The sequence below is a fragment of the Eurosta solidaginis genome, chromosome 2, assembly GCF_040869045.1.
Source record: "Eurosta solidaginis isolate ZX-2024a chromosome 2, ASM4086904v1, whole genome shotgun sequence".
NCBI classification, from domain to species: domain Eukaryota; kingdom Metazoa; phylum Arthropoda; class Insecta; order Diptera; family Tephritidae; genus Eurosta; species Eurosta solidaginis.
The window spans coordinates 53,199,914-53,216,022 of NC_090320.1; positions in this window are offsets into that span (position 1 = coordinate 53,199,914).

The window sequence follows — 16,109 nt, forward strand, 5'->3', positions numbered from 1 at the left end:
TAGATATTTCGATCGGTTATACAACACTATGTAAAATATATGAAAATAAAAATTGCTTCTCGCCTAGCATAGCTTATAGCGAGCACTCTGCCGTGAGCCTAACACTTTCAAAACTTATACAAAGAAGTTCTATACATTACTTCTCGTTTGGCATGTTGATATTTAAATCTTTCTCACTCAGCACCCCAGTGGGTTAGGGGGTCAGAATATACCCGCGGTAGGTATGCCTGTCGTAAGAGGCGACTAAAATACCAGATTCAAGAGGCTGTGTAACGCAACTCTTCAGGTTGCCAGCGCAATATACAGCTTCTCCAAACCCAATTGTCAACCTCACCTATCCGCGGCGAATCCTGTCTCACTAACAGACGAGGCTCTGACGACTCAAGCTCCTCATGGAACTTGGGGGTGGGGAGGGAGGGATGATGGCCTGAAGGTTTAATGTGGCCTTATAAATCGTTCCCGATATGGTCGGGCTAGCGCCTTAATGGTGCTGTGTTACCGGAGCGCACCGGATCTGTATCTGGCAAAGGACCATCACATCGATAACACTCCCCAAACCTTCGGGGAGTAACCTTATCGCTACAACAACAACAACAACAGTTCAAGGAATTCCAGGACTATTGCGGTGTTAAGCCACGCAAGGTAGTTGAAAACTAAGTATCTTGGCACAAGAAATATTTTAACTCGAAGACAGGAGGAAGAGATTTGATTTCGGAAGAAATGTTTTGTATGAAATTATTCCCGTAGGTGCTAGCAAAACCCCTGAGGCCTGGGATCAAAACTCACACTTACTGAATCTAGGCTCTGATATGAAGTTAAAACGTTAAGGGAAAAAGTAAGCATCTATAAAAATAGCACTAACAAAATTGCCTAGTTTCATTTATGATTTACTGAGTTTTCCACATTCATAGTTCGGCAACACCAGAACGCAAATTTTGAACCGTTTCTTACTACAACCTAACTGCACTATATATTTTATTTCATTGCAATCAACAACATAATTCTAGAACCAAGAGCTTTGTGAGCAAAACTAGGTTCACAACGTTTGGTTGGTGAAAGCCATAGACTTATCCTATGTCAAAATATAGTACCATTTAAATCGCAATGATCAGTCTACGCTCCAAAGGAAAAAACAGCAACAAATTTAGTATAAACAAAGGCGTAAGACAAGGGTGCGTCTTATCACCGCTGCTTTTCATAGTAGTGCTGGATGATATCTTGAAGCGCACAAACGCAGAAGCCCGAGATGGGTTACAATGGAGGCTGAATCAGAAATTAAGCGATTTAGACTACGCTGATGATATCGTCTTCACTACCCACACACTAGCTGCTATTGCCGCAAAAAAAAGCGACTCGAGATCAATGCTCGCGCAGTCGGTTTGAAAATTAACTGCGCAAAAACTAATCTAATGAGACTGAAACAACGAACACATCTCCTCTCCAACTTGTATCAAATGGCAGCACTACCGTCATTAAGGATGTAGAAGAATTCTGCTACCTTGGTAGCCAAATTACTAAAGATGGCGGCGCAGAATCGGATTTATCTGCAAGGATCTGTAAGGCACGAACTGCATTCCACAAGTTAAGCCGAGTATGGCGCTCTCGCATACTGTCGATGAAAACAAAACTGAGGATTTTTAACACCAGCGTGAAATCAGTTCTGTTATACGGATCCGGTACCTGGCTTGTCTCTGACCGCATTAACAGACGAATGCAAACGTTTATAAACAAGTGTCTGAGAATAGTCTGCCGTATCTTTTGGCCAAGAACAATCAGTAACGCCGATCTACTGTCACTCACAAACAACCCCCAATCAACACTGAAATTAGAAAACGTAAGTGGGGTTGGATCGGTCACACTCTCCGCAGAGAAGATAACCACGTTGCAAAAAGGGCCTTCCAATGGAACCCACAAGGAAGCCGGCGCAGGGGACGTCCTCGACAAACTTGGATGCATACGTAATCAATGAGATCTCTTCCACCGCCACCTGGAATGAAATAAGACGTTTAGCGACTGATAGAAATCGTTGGAGAGCGTTTGTCTCCGCCCTATGCTCCGACTAGGAGCGATAAGTTGTGCTATGATGGCTATGGTATTAGTTTTAACTTTTGGGATTGTCAACTAGATGTTCAATTTTATCAAGGAATATAATAATAAATAAGCGGCTGATCTGGCAGGGTTAAACTCTAGATTCTTTGACTGGACTCAAGTGTAGGATTCCAATACTACAGTATTTTCACGAAAATAAAATAAAATATATATAATTTATTTTTGTTTAATTACGCTTCATTACTGCTATCAAGCAGGTGTTTGTTTCTCTCAATAAATAGCTGTTGACATTGGTTGACAACCTTGGAGAATTTTTTTCAACTTCGCCTCAACTCGATACATTGGATATGTAGGATATCAACTGGAGAAACTTGTTGGATATTCATTTGAGAACTGTACATTTCTGAAAATCTCTCAAAGGTTGGATAATATATTGAAAATGCTAATGACGTTGGAGATCAACTCGAAAACTCTTAATTTTTAAAAAATTCTCAAAGGTTGGTAGTGATTGGAGAATGAAGTTGAATATCAACTTGAGAACTATCTGTTTAAGAAAAAGTAGATAATGATGTTGCATATCACCACCGGAACTAGATCTATATTTCGCTAGAGAAGTATATTTTAAATGTTTGTTGGGTAAGCAAAATCCAGCTGTTATCGTATCTACAAATTATCTAGATAACAAAAAACCAATGTTGCCGTACAAAGAAGCCTACCCCAAAGGCGGCCTTAAACTGTGACTGAAAAACTCCTCAGTAGTTTAACTGGAGGTTAAATTTGACTAGATTTTAAGGAAACTTAGTTTATTTAAGCTTAGCTTGACCAACTACTGAAAAACCGGGTCTTAGACGGAGGCATGGTGGAATCACCAGGTTAAGTAAATTTAAAAAAGACAGAAGATGTACGTTATTTGAAACGGTAGTGATGTATTTTCAACGGTCAGAAAAGGTTAACATTTTTAAAAATATGAGTAGAAAAATAAATACCTTACTACGAAAACCATTAAAGAAACTGCTACAGTAACGAATTTAGTGCAATTCCGCTTATTTGCAACCTTCTACTATCGTTCGCTAAACAGTTGAACAATTAACTCCAATATTCAATAATGCAAAATTGTCTTTATTAAAGTACTTCACAATAACACTTATACTTCGCAACCAATAGCGTGCTTAAATCAAACTGATTACTGCTTACTCAGCTTTAACTCCTTTTATACTCTGTATGTCTCGATCGCATACTTCTAGGCGTTTCTTCTTCTAGAATTTACTACTTGTTTACCAGCTATAAACTACAGATGCACGTTTATAGCTTCTCATATGCGCGTGTATATGTAAGTGATACTTGCACAAATCATTGCCTACTTTTATGAGCATCTCAGATATATGCATGTGTATGTGTGAGAAATACTTTGCTGATGATTGCATACTGTTGTGAGCATCTCTCCGCTGCTGGCATGTACATATGTGTAGACATAATGATTGATTTGTTTATGTACGTACAAGTCACTGCTTAGTATCGGCTTAGAGATGATAGTATCCCTTAGTGTTGCTAATGTGTTGCTAGTGATCAGACAAATTTCCTGATCTAAACGCCGCCAGCCTCTGCAGATGAACCACTTTCATTTTGGTTCATGGTTTACCAATGGTTTGTATGTGGTAAAATAAATCGTTGATCCGTTTTACAACTTTGTATGGGCCTTTCCTATTACACTGCAATTTCGGGGATAAACCTTCTTTCCGTTGTGGGTTGTATAACAGCACCAAATCTCCTTCCTGAAAACCTTCCGTATTAATTGCTTTATCGTATCTGGCCAGTGGATTTCTTGACATATCTCTCCGCATAGGCATCTATCCCAAACTTCAAATCAGCAGGCAGTCGAAGGTCATTGCCAAAAATTACTTTTGCAGGGGTTTAGCCCGTTGTCTCATGCACTGCTGATCGGTAAGCCATCAAGAATAATGGTATGCGGGTATCCCACTCTTTATGGAACTTGTCCACTACTTTCCTTAAGTGCTCCTCCAATGTTCTATTGAATCGTTCCACCATACCATCGGACTGATGATGCAATGCAGTTGTCCGTGTTTTTCGAATGCCCAATGATTTACACATACCCTGGAACACAGCTGATTTGAAATCCTGCCTTGGTCAGTGTGTAACTCCATTGGTACAGCATGCCTTGCAACCCAATTGTTTATAAACACTTCTGCTACTGTTTCCGCTTCTTGATTTGGGATTGGGTATACCTCTACCATTTGCTGAAATAATCCATAACCACCAGTACATATTTGTTTCCGCATTTGCTAGTAGGAAATGGACCTGCGACATCCATAGCGATCCTTTCAAATGACGCACCTGAGTTACATTGCTTCATCTGGCCATGACTTCGGGTTTTGGGCCCTTTCGCTCTGCTGCAAACTTCGCAGTTCGCAATCCACTCAGTGACCGACTGACGGCAACCAACCCAATAGAAACTCTGTTAAATCTTCTCGAGCGTCTTCGTGATTCCAAGATGACCTCCGCTTGGACCATTATGCAGCTCGCTGAGCACGTCAGGAATCCTCTTTCTGGGAACAACTATCAGTTTCTTCTTGCATTGGCCATCCTCACTCTCCCAACTCGATACAAGCAGCTGGATATCGATTCTAAACTGTTCCACTGTGCCCAATATGACTTCGCAATGGGACTCTCTACTGACATCTCCTCTCTATTTGGTCTTTCGTTTCGTTCGAGCCCTTGCATAACATGCGACAGATCTGTATCTTCTAGCTGACACTTCCTTAGTTGTTCTTTGTCCCATTCATCCGTACATGTTATAGTCATTAGCCGGACATCTATAATGTCTTCTTTATCCTCGGCCTTTTAACAGTGCTTGCATTCCAAACTACATGGTCTTCGTGACATTGCATCAGCATTTCCATGGGTACTACCTTTTCGATGCTCAATGGAAAAGTCATAGCTTTGTAGTCGCTCGATCCACCGTGCCAATTGTCCTTCTGGATTACGGAACTGCTGGAGCCATTTTAACGCTGCGCGATCTGTCCTGACACCGAATCGCTGGCCGTTGATGTACTTGTGAAAACGTTTAATGCACCCTACCAATGCCAACAGCTCTCTCCGTGTAACGCAATAGTTCCTCTCTGGTGTTCCAATCGGACGGCTGTAATATGCAACTACCTTCTCCTGTCCATCGACCAGTTGTGATAAAACGCCTCCTATAGCATATCCACTCGCGTCTGTATCTAGAATAAATGTTGCTCCTGGAATCGGATATGCCAACAACGGGGCAGTGCACAAAAGCTCCTTCAATGTTTGTAAAGCCACTTCTTGCTCCTTCTTCCTTTCAAAAGCTTTATTTTTTCTTGTAAGCTCATGGAGGCTATGGGCTACGCTGCAACAGTTTGGTACAACCCGGCAGTAATATGTGCATAGCCCAAGGAAACTTCTTAATTCATGCAAGTTCTGCGGTCTTGGCCAATCCTTTACAGCTTGTATCTTTTCATTCGCAGTGCAGATGCCCTCTGTCGTTACCTTGTGACCCAAATAATTTACTTCCTTTTTAAACAGCGAACACTTTTTGGGATTTAGTTTCAGACCAGCGCCAGCTATTCTCTGGAAAACTTCCTCCAAGTTCTTAAGATGTTCATCAAATTATGATTTCATCAACAATCTCTGTCACTATAAAATTGTGTACTACCGTGACGTTCCCAATTGCGACTTCACATGATACTTCTCCTGTTGTTGTTGTTGTTGTTGTAGCAATGCTCGCCCCACCTAATAGCCGCGACCGATCACAAATTGTCATCAATATCCTCTAACGGGAGTCCAAGGAAACTTGCCGTTTCAACAGGGGTGGACCATAAGAAAAGGGGTGTTAGAGGCGTTGGTTCCACATTACAATTAAAGAGATGGTTGGTGTCATGTGGGGACACATTGCAAGCGGGGCATACATTTTGTATGTCGGGGTTGATTCTGGATAGGTAAGAGTTTAACCTGTTACAGTATCCAGAACGAAGTTGAGCAAGAGTGACAAGCGTTTCCCTGGGGAGTATGCGTTCCTCTTCCGCGAGTTCTGGATATTTTTCTTCAAGTACTGGATTCACCGGGCAATTCCCGACATAAAGGTCCGACGCCTGTCTATGGAGTTCACCAAGGACCTGCTTGTGTTTCTTCGCTTCATACGGCTGGGTTCTCAGGTGCCGTATTTCCTCAAAATGCTTACGGAGATGACTCCTTAGGCCCCTAGGCGGTGCTGGTTCGTCAATCAGATGTCTGTTGGGATGCCCAGGTTTCTGGGTATTCAACAGAAACTGTTTGGTCAGCATCTCATTTCTCTCCCTGGTGGGGAGTACTCTCGCCTCATTATGCAGATGGTGTTCTGGGGACATAAGAAGACAGCCCGTGGCGATTCTGAGAGCAGTATTTTGGCAGGCCTGTAATTTCTTCCAGTGGGTAGTTTTTAAGCTTGGCGACCATATGGGTGACGCTTAGCACGTAATCGGCTGGCTAATTGCTTTGTATGTGGTCATGAGCGTTTCTTTATCTTTTCCCCAGGTACTGACAGCAAGGGATTTGAGGATTTTATTACGGCTCTGAATTCTCGGAACAATTGCGGTTGCGTGCGCACCAAAATGTAGATCCTGATCAAACGTCACACCCAAGATTTTGGGGTGTAGGACAGTCGGTAGCGTAGTGCCATCGACGTGGATGTTCAATATGGTCGACATTTGGGGCGTCCATGTTGTAAATAAGGTCGCGGAAGATTTAGTCGGTGACAATGCCAGGTTTCGCGAGGCGAAAAAACTGGAGAGATCAGGAAGATAGCCGTTTATTTTATTGCATAGCTCATCGATTTCTGGGCCTGGGCCTGTGGCCATTATTTTGCAGTCATCGGCGTAGGAAACGATTGTGACTCCTTCCGGTGGTGAAGGTAGCTTAGATATGTAGAAATTAAACAAAAGTGGGGATAGGACACCACCCTGTGGCACCCCTTGTTTAATTCTCCTTGGTTTTGATGTTTCGTTTCTGAATTGCACCGATGCCTGCCGACCACCCAGATAATTTGCGGTCCACCTTTTAAGACATGGGGGAAGGGTAGACCCTTCCAGGTCTTGCAGTAATGAGCCATGGTTGACCGTATCAAAGGCTTTTGATAGGTCTAGCGCTACGAGTACTGTTCTATGGTGGGGGTATTGATTCAAACCGCAATTTATCTGGGTGCTAATGACATTTAGCGCGGAGGTAGTGCTATAGAGTTTTCTGAAGCCATGCTGATGAGGGGCTAGCTGCAAATGAGCTTGGAAATAAGGGAGCAAAATGGCTCCAAGCGTCTTTGCCACTGGCGATAGGAGAGATATCGGACGATATGACTCACCTACGTTAGCTGGTTTCCCAGGCTTTAGTAGCGGGACCACCTTGGCCATTTTCCATTTCTCGGGTATGGCAAAGGTAGAGAGGGACAGGTTGAAGACATGCGCTAAATATTTGAAACCCTAGGTTTTTAAGCATCGGCATGGCTATGCCGTCTGGGCCCACTGCTTTGGATGGTTTAGCGCGACCAATGGCGTCCTCAACCTCTCTAGCGGTGATGGTGATTGGTGACGCGCTGAATTTGTGTTTATGTGCGTGTCTATTGGCTCTCCGTCTATCTTTGTCGACCGTAGGAAGCATTATATATTGTCGGCAGAAAGCGCTCGCGCATTTTCCGCATCCGACAGCACCTTAACGCCAAAGGCGATGGAAACTTTGTCTTTGTGCTTAGTCGGATTCGATAGGGACTTTACGGTGGACCAAAGTTTACCTACACCGGTAGAGAGGTTACAACCTCTTAGGTGCTCTTCCCATTTCGCCCGCTTGTGTTCGTCCACAAGCAATCTGATGCGTTAGTTTATATCCCTTATTTGGGGGTCGCCTGGATCAAGCTGTCTTATAAGGTCGCGTTCCCTCGCTAAGCTCGCGGCCTACGCCGGGAAGTGGGGCCGGATTTCGGGAATTCTCCCGGCGGGAATGAAATGTGCCGAGGCGGATTCAATGACCTTACGGAACCTTCTCCTAGAACCGTGGTGTCTTCTCCAGTGGATGTACGCAATCTTGCTCCATGCAATGGTCTTATTTTCTTGTTGACTAAATCCGCTCGAATGATGGAGTGAGATGCACCCGTATCTACAGTCAGTAAACGTTCCTTTCCATACACATGTCCTCCGACAGTAAGATTGTTTGACCTTCTTCCAATTTGTGAGATAGAGATTATGGGGCCTTCAATTGCGGGAGCCAGCTGTTTAGTTTAACGATTGATTGGCCTTGGAGATTTGCTCATCTCCTTCAGCTCTGCATTTACGACCACCCACATTGTTGGAACTGTTAGGGTTGGTGTTGCAATAACGCGCAATGTGCCCTGGCTTTCCATACTTAAAGCATTTGACGGCACCATCGTTTTTCTGCTGCGTTCCTTGTAATGCTTCTAAAATTGTGTCTACCCAGTCTGGCCTTTCCACTTCCACGCGATGAGCGTTGTATGCCGGCTTACTCAAAAGTGAGGCAGTTTCCTGAGTTAGTGCATGGGATACTGTTTCAGCAAATGTTTGCTTTGGACTTGCTTATGTAGCTCGCTTTGTTTCGACGTCCCGTATGCCATTTATAAAACTCTGAATCTCCCCCTACCCTTTCAGTGTATTCCACAGGTGCGTCCACATTTGCAAGATGAGCCAATCTTTCAATGTCTGAAGCAAACTCCTGCAAAGTCTCGTTAGATTTTTGGTAGCGGTTTTGCAATTCTATTTGGTAGACTTGTTTCCTGTGTTCGCTTCCGTAACGTCGTTCTACAGCAACCATCAATGCTTAATAGTTGTTCCGCTCTCCTTCGGGAATCGTCTGTAGGATTTCGGCTGCTGGCCCCTTCAATGCTACGAATATAGCTGCAACTTTATCTTCAATATTCCAGTTGTTCACTGTTGCGGTCTTCTAAAGCTGAAGCTTAAACACCTGGAAAGGAACAGAACCGTCAAAGGATGCTGTTTTTACCTTTGGATTACTCACTGAAACTGGTGGGCGATTTAGTTGCAACTCCTGTATACGACCTCTCAATGTTCCAATATCGGCCTCAATTTTGTCTTCGAGTTGTAAAATTTTTGTATCTTGCACATCCAACTTCGAGGAAAAGTCCTTCTTGCTCTTCCAGTTGAGCAGAGATCTGCGATGATATCTGGGCTGAAATTTGCGCCAACATTTCGGATATTCGTGCCTCTTGTGCTTTAATCTTGGATGTTATGCGTGTCTCCTGCGATTCCAGTTGGGATGCCATATATGTCTCCTCTTCATCCAGTTGAGTTTCCATCTTGGATTTAATCTGTGTTGAAATTTCTGAAATACCCGTTTCTTGTGCTTCCATCTTGGATGTTATACGGTTCTCCTGGGATTCCAGTTGAGATGCCATTGTCGATGTTTGAGCAGATATTGTAGCAAAATCATGTTCAAGTCTGTGCCCGTAAATGTCTGCGATGTTTCGATTTTCTCTTCAATTTTTGTTGTTGTCTCGTCCCCATCAGGATGAAAGACATCATCGTCCACATTAACTCCTTCCGACTCCATAGCGTCTCGTAGTCGTGCCTGAAGTTCGAGTTTATTACCGGTTGTATTCAATCCACAGCTCTCCAACTCCTTCTTCAGTTGCTGGATCCCCAATTCACTCCACTTTGCCATGTCCAAGTTGTATTCGCAATCTTCGGAATTTATTCAACAATTCCTCTTCTGACACCAATTGTAACGAATTTAGTGCAATTCCGCTTATTTGCAACCTTCTACTATCGTTCGTATCGCTAAACTGTTGAATAAATAACTCCAATATACAATAATGCAAAATGGTCTTTATTAAAGTACTTCACAATAACACTTATACTTCGCAACCAAAAGCGTGCTTAAATCAAACTGATTACTGCTTACTCAGCTTTAACTCATTTTATACTCTGTGATGTCTCGTTCGCATACTTCTAGGCGTTTTTTCTTCTAGAACTTACTACTTGTTTACCAGCTATAAACTACAGATGCACAGCTTCTCATATTTAATTTTTTATTTTTTTTTGCGGGGGGGCTGAAAAACGCCTAATGCCCCATAATTGCTGCCGTCGCAACAACCGTGTGTCCGTAGACTAAAAAACAGCCCCGCGTTGGAACCGTCGCCCACCCCGGTACCACTTTCGCATTACTTCAGGGCGTCGGTCAATATTTCTCATTTTTTAAGAGCCTACTGTTGTCCCTGCGTCCAGGTTCCCGCTATTTGCTCCGAGTGTCGATTTAATCGCCCTGCTTCGCATGCGCATTTCTCTGCGCTCCCTCTCAGCATCCATCAGGCGTGTCATTACTATAAATGCCATTTTGCTCACTGCAGTCCAGCACTCTTTCCTGTTGCACATTTGTGATACTAAATTTCTCGTGGTAGGTTCCTCCCCAAAGACTCCATGCAAGGCGAGTCTTTACTCGTGGAAACGGGGGCAGTGGAACATGACGTATTCTACGTTTTCTAACTCCGTGGTACACATTGGGCAATGAGGATCTTCCTCTATCCTAAGCTTCCATAAATACTCTTTGAAACCGCCATGTCCACTCATTATCTGCGCGAGATGGTAGTTCAGTTCGCCGTGCTTCCGCTCATTTCATTGAGCTACATTCCAAACTAGCGTGAGGGTCCAACGCCCTTTACTCGAGGCCTCCCACCGTTCTAGCCACTTACCTATTGTTTGTGTCCTTGCTCTTTTCTTGGCTTCTTCAAATGGTCGCTCGATATTAGTGTTATACAGATCGGCCATTTCGCTTGCCAGTAAGTCCACTGGGATTTTCCGGGTTAGAACCAGAATCGCGTCGTCGGACACCGTCCGATAAGCACTTGCTATTCTTAAAGCAGCAAGTCGGTACGCTGCTAATATATATTTTTGATGGGTCCGTTTAGATCCATACCACACTGGTGCTGCGTATAGTATTATTGAGCTGGTTACTGTGGACAATAGCTGACGTGTAGCTTCGGTCGGACCACCAATGTTAGGCATTATTCGCATAAGTTCTCCGTTAACTTTGGTAACTTTCGCCCCCACCGCTCTGAAGTGCTCTTTGAATGTTAACTTAGAGTCAATTTGTATTTTACAGAATCCTTTGAAGTGATTTGATGATCCCCGACTGTTAAGACTAACTCGTTCGCCGACCGTTTGGAGCGTACTAATACCACTTCCGTCTTTTGGCTAGCCAACTCCAGTCCCGTATTGGTCAGCCATTCCTTTATTCTTGCTACGGCGTCATTACATAATGCTTGAAGCAGGTCCAGTTTCTTGGCCACTACTACCACTGCAATATCATCAGCGTATCCCACAATTTGCGTGCTTTCTGGTAGATCAATCTTTAGCCCCCCGTCATACATTACGTTCCAAAGCGTTGGACCGAGAACAGATCCCGGTGGAACGCCTCCAATGATTTTGTACTCTTTTTCTCCTTGATCCGTGTCAAAAAGAAGTACTCTGTCTTTAAAATAGCTACCTCTTATTCTGCGTAAGTAGGCTGGTGTGCCGAAGCTTTGCAGCGCTGCGATTATCTGCATCCAGTTCGCAGTGTTAAAAGCATTCTTGATGTCCAACGTAATCAGTGCACAGAACTTCCTTTTATTTGGGCCTCCAGAGATAGCTTCTCTAGCTATATTGACGACTGTTTGTATTGCATCTACGGTGGATCTTGATTTGCGAAATCCATATTGATTATTCGATAAGCCACCAGAGTCAGCTGTACGCGCTCACTAATTATACGCTCGAAAATCTTTCCTACGGAATCCAGCATACAAAGTGGCCTATGTGAGGATGGTTGCTCCGGCTGTTTACCATGTTTCAGCAATAGGACAAATCTTTATCGTTTCCACGTGCGAGGGAACACGCCTTCTTGCATACAGGCATTAAAAAGATCAGTAAATAACGTAGCCCTAGTTGTGATCGCGGCTTTAAGGGCTATGTTTGGTACTCCATCGGGTCCTGGGGATTTGTTATCAGCAACTATTTTTGCAGCGTCCAGCACCTCTTGCTCAGTAATTTGCGGAATTTCCGTACTTTCTAGATCCTCGCTTGGATAAGTCCAGCGATCTTGCGCCGGGAAGTGTTTCAACAATACTATTCATCAGTATCGGGCACGTAGGTTGCTGTGATATCGGTCCTTTAACTTTGGCCATCACAGTTCTGTAGCCTGATCCCCAAGGATCTAGGTCGACGTTATCCAGCAGTTCCCTAAAGCATAACTTCTTGCTCTTTTTTATGGCGTTTTTAAGTGCCTTTCTTTGTGCGACATAGGTGCTGTGTAACCCCGCATATCGTGGTGATGAGCGTGCCCTCTGCGCTATTATTCGTGCTTTGTGACATTTTCCACGCTCTTCCGCAATTTCGTCATTCCGCCAATATACCGGAGTCTGCTGGACTTTTCCGCGAGTTCTGGGCATGGCAGCATCACATGCCATACATAGCGACTTAGTGATTTGAACCGACTGGTCTTCCGCATGCGATCCTCGTAGTATGGCGTCCTTCCAGATCATATCAAATATTTGTGGGTCGAAAAGGTGCTGTTTCCATTTCCTACTTTGTCGATGTTTTGCTGCTACCGTTCGTGGAGTTTCGAGCAGCTCTACGCTAATAGCTTTATGGTCGCTGTGTGTGTAGACGTTGCTTATGGATCATTTTCTCATATGGACCAGCTTCTCATATGCGCGTGTATTTGTGAGTGATACTTGCACAAATGATTGCCTACTTTTGTGAGCATCTCAGATATATGCATGTGTATGTGTGAGAAATACTTTGCAGATGATTGCATCCTTTTGTGAGCATCTATCCGCTGCTGGTATGTACATATGTGTAGACATAATGATTGATTTGTTTATGTACATACAAGTCACTGCTTAGTATCGGCTTAGAGATGATCGTATCCCTTAGTGTTGCTAATATTCGTCACAATACTTTTAAATGTGTTTCCATCCCTAAAAATGATATTGATATTGCCATCTGCTCTGTTGATTTATTTTGGAGAGTCGGAACCAAAACCCATGCCCTTCTAATATATTATACAAACTTGATCAGAAGATCCCCCAAAAAGTTCTGATAGTTGAATTCATACTGTATTTTACCAAGTTATTGATTACTAAAATATGTCAGAGGATATACTAGCCCCGCGGCAGTCGGCCTAGAACCAGAAGATGCTGATCCGATCTAGCCGGATTCATATGTTCAAAATTACAATCCCTAACTGTAACATTCCTCTTATCTTAATGGTCTGATCTTTACGACAAAACAACAACAGTATGTTACAATTTCTTGTAACTATATTTAGACTTCCATTGTTTTATCGATGTTTTTACATAAATAAAGTGTAATACGACAGTTTTGGTGTTCTTCTTTTAGGAAAGATAAAAATATTCTTCGAAAGTCTGCAGTAGCGCTGCACAGGCTAAACCCCTTAGTTGGATATGATGTAAATACAAATAGTTTGTTTAGCATATATATATGGAAGTTAGGGCGGGCCAAATTGTATGGGAAAAAAAACTTCAGGTGCACATCCAGTTTCTGAATCTATTGGTCATACTGAGTAATATTGTCCATGGGATCATAGGCCTGAAATGAATTTCGAGCCTACCTAATCAAGTGAGAAAATGTTGATATAAAATTTGCTAACAAAATTAGGGAGGCTCGAAATTCATTTCAGACCTATGGTCCCATGGGCAATATTACTCAGTATGACCCATAGATTCAGAAACTGGATGTGCCTTTTCAACAATAAATTTGACCCACCCTAATGGATGTAATATTTTAACACTGCCTTACTTATGGAAGCCAACGCCAAAAATACCCGAATGATGAATCTCTGTAATTAAGTCCAGTAAAGGTCCATCGACATTCATCTACTAGTTTATGTGAAAAAAGTAGTAAAACTATCATATCTTACTCCTGACAAATGCAAAAAACAGTTTTTCGAGGCAACATTGGTGAGAAATATTCAGATAACCGAATGACAGAACAAGGAAGAATTTAGAGCGAAGCAATTGACGGCTTACATGGTTCAACTAAATGGTTGGCTCATCTCATAAGCTGATTTTTTTTCATTTCACTGGAGTAGGGATTGTCAAAAGGAGTTGGAAAACTCAAAATGAAACCAACACATTGACAACATTTTCTTACAACACACAAAAACTGCTAAATTTTATGTTTTCATTCCATTCCATTCGCCTAACACCAACACGCCGGTTTTGAAAATCTGAACAAAGGTATGTTGTTGCTGTAGAGATGAGCCAACCATATAGTTGAGCCATGAACGGCTTAATTCACCTGGTTATTCCACTACGGACCGCGCTTCTCTTCGACTTTGCAACGTGATATTTTTCAATTGTTCCTACGAATTGGGGTGACAGATTCTAGATGTCTTATGCCAACTCCGAACGGCATCTGCAACGTTTTTATAGCAGTAACACACTCGGAGTGTTTTCAAAACCCCTGTCGAGCGACGACACGCTTAAAAATATTTTTACTCTAATTTCTAATAATTCCTTTATTTATCGAATCTAATAATAATGCTGACATTGCCCTTTCCTCGCAATCCTTCCGTTCAGCATGGATTCATCTGTTAACAAGTTCCGCAAACGCGCGTTCTATAATAACTCCACATCTCGTTCTTCTGTAAGAGAATATGGGTAATGAATCTGACAACAAGCGAGGAAGTCGGCGCACAGTAGTCTGCCCTTACAGAAATGAAGTCGAAGTAGGTCAGAATGCTGGATTTCCCGTACTTGAGCTTTTATTCCACGTCTCAATGGGGTACAGATTCAGCATTGCTAATAGTTTTAGTTTAGGTTTTGTACGGAGGGCCCGCTTATTATAATCAACCGCCAATTCCAGCACCCTTTGACATGGTAAGAAGTGTCTAGGGCTGACCAGTATATCATAGATATTAATCGGTTTGACCACTCTATACAGCCAATGTAGCACCTTTGGTGAGAAATCATATCATTTGTCAATTGCCCCTTGCAATACAAGCCAACCATAGCCCTGTCCTCCACATCAAACTTCCATGGCAGCTTATTCTCAAAAATAATCCCATGGTAATAACCGCTATCAGGCTGGCCCAGTGGTATACGGCTTATCTTAATTCAGAATCTTTCTACCTCCCCGTAAACACCAGGTCGCAACCTCGACCCAAAGCAGGACAAAAGGAACATCCCCTTGCGGTGTACACCTGCCCACATTTCTCTGATCCATCGCTTCCCCACACTGATGAGTTCTTGTAACAAATATAAAGCTCTCCTAATCTTTTACTGATTTTCCCGCAACGAAGAGCATATATTTTCAATCCAATAAGATCCTTCGTACAAACATCAAGTAATCGCACCACCAGCGGGTTAGGGGGCTTAGAATATATCCGAAGAAGGTATGCCTGTCGTAAGGGGCGACTATAATACCCAAATGATTCAAGGGGTTATGCAGTGCAACCCTTTTAAGGGGTTGCCAGCGAAATTTATAGCTTCTCCAACCCAATTGTCAACTACACTTACTAGTGGCGCATTCTGTTTCTTTAGTAGCCGAGGCTCTGGCGAGGCCAATTTCCTCATGGATCTAGGGGGTAGAGGCGTAGAAAATTTCATGTGGTCATACTAAATCATTCCCGAGATGGTCGGGCTAGTACCCTAATGGTGTCTGTTAACGGAACGTTCCGGATCTGCATCTGGGAAAGAACCATCTACATCGATAACATTCCCCAAAACCTTCGGGGAGTATCCTTATCGCTACAACAAAAACAACATCAAGTAATCGCAAATTTGGCTTTGGTCGAGACTGTTGAGGGGACGCACCAACAAAACGATCATGGCAGGAGTGCGTGTGGTGTGGTGTGGTTCAAATCACACTTCTTGGAGAAAAGGCTTTGAAGAGATTTGCCAGGTATAATCGAAACAGATGTCGACTTATCTGTCCAAAATATTTGTTAAAATAAAGATTAAAAACAGCTTCTACAAACGTAAGGTTATTTCTTTCTGGGATAAGCTTTCGTATTCATTTTGATCTTGT